Below are 2093 nucleotides of genomic sequence, written 5' to 3'. Positions count from 1 at the left end.
TACGGAGTATTATATCTAAGCCAATTTGTAGGAGGGATAGCATAGAGGGGTGGACAGGACGCCAGACGTGGCCGCATGGTTGGGATGCGGTCAAGTGCCAATGCTTCCAGGCACCACTGATGGGGTCTCTGACTCTTGCTGCTGCTACACACACACACACACACACACACACACACACACACTCCTATACTGCAGCAGCAGCCTCTAGTGGACTTCCTTTCGTGGGGTAGGCCAACCTGCTGCCAACTGAGGCACAGCCATGAGAGCTCGCAGAGGCCAGAATAAAAGGGTGCACTAGCTGAAGCAAGCAAATACAAACAACCACAAGCTCACGTGTCCCCCAAGCCAACTGCCTCCACAGACTCAGCTCTCAGCTACTCAGAGCCTGTGAATGGCAGTGTAATGGAATTAACACCGTTTGTGATCTACCATGACCTATGAAAATCTGGATTAACTGGAGGAGGGATAACAGCTAATAACAGTAAAAGGCTAAATTTCAGTTTTTAGAAACAAGCCAAAACTGATTAAATGGGCAGATTGGTTTTGACAGCTCATAGTCTGAGTGTCGCGAAATAAACAACACTGGTTAATATGCTCTGTCATGGAAGACTGAGCAGATGATATTTCATGCTTTTTGGAATTGACTAAAGAAGATTATACAACAGCACACTAGGACAGCCATTAAAATATCTACTGGCTCCTTCTGCCCGGAGAACAAAGTCCAGGTGAACTGAACTCACTCTTCATTGTGTTTCATCCACCCACCCACCCACCTACCCTCTATACAGTCACCGTCCCTCCCCCAACCCATCCATCTAACCAACAAATATTTGTGTGCACTTCCCACTTGTCAGAAACTGACACGCTGAGTCATGAGGGCCCAGACTATAACTCGTGCCTCAAGACTGCCAGGCAGATGAGAACCGAACCCTGGTCATCAAGCATCACTTCTCATAACCATTTCTAGGACAGGTGCCGGGAGCAGAAAGCTGGGTTGCATCATTTGCCGAGATGCCAAACCAGAAAGGCGTGAAGCTAGAGGGTGGCTGTGGACAGCACTGGAGTCACTAAGGCAGCAACATCAGAAGCAGGTTTTAGACCAGGATGACATGACAGGTGATGCTGGGCCAAGGTAGGGGGTCGTATTCAGACGATCAAGAGGAGGCAGACTCTAGAAGAAACAAACTAATCACGGAAATTTGGGTTTCTGATATAATGAATAATTCCTTTGAGCCACATTATGCCTATCTTGATGGCTTTCTGTCAATTCAAGCTATTTCTTATTTTATTTTGGTAATCAAAAGAGAAGCTTAGAAAGGTGAAAAACAGACATTAATGCAGTGGGTTGAGATGAAGGCAAACTTGTCAACCACGGAGAACTTTTGTATAAAAAGAAATGTTTAAAACAATATGCAAAGAGCAAAGTGTGTGCCAAGGAAGCTCAGTACCAATTCATAAGTATCACTAACATTTCCTTTATATTATAACAAAGCCAAAGATCGTTACTATTTTCTGATTGGATGTAGGCTTTTCAGACTCTTTAATAACTTGGATGGGAGCCAGACACATTCTATAGTAAGCCTTCCATTAACTTGACATTAATTAACAAGGCTAAGGCAAAAACTAAGATACTAAAGAACACCATCAAAGAGTCAGGTGATTTTTTTTTTTTTTTAAGTATGTATGCAGCAGGAGTGGGGCATTCTGTTTGGAATTCTCAAACTACTGTAGCTAAGGGATTTCAGTCTTACCTAGCTCGGATCTCTGCTACCTCATGTGTCAAAGATGTGTAATAATATCTCCTTCACAGGGTTGGGCGGTTTCACCAAGCAGCTCTATCTTGTCTCCATACAGGTGCTTAGGAACCATAATGCAGTTACAAGGGGAGACTGAGGAAGGGGTGTTGAAGCTGCATTGACTTCACAATCCTTTCACTTGATTTTATGTTTCTTTGAAAGAACAGTGGACATATTAAGGGAGACTAGAGTCCTTCTAAGACACGCCTTGTCTACAACAGCAAACTTTTTATGCAAAAGACCAGATAGTAAATATTTTAGGTTTTATGAGCCACACACTCTCTTCAGCAACCACTC

Source organism: Pteropus vampyrus, unplaced genomic scaffold (assembly GCF_000151845.1).
Source record: "Pteropus vampyrus isolate Shadow unplaced genomic scaffold, Pvam_2.0 Scaffold75, whole genome shotgun sequence".
NCBI classification, from domain to species: Eukaryota; Metazoa; Chordata; class Mammalia; order Chiroptera; family Pteropodidae; genus Pteropus; species Pteropus vampyrus.
The sequence above is the reverse complement of the archived record's forward strand: the minus strand, read 5'-3'. Positions refer to the sequence as shown.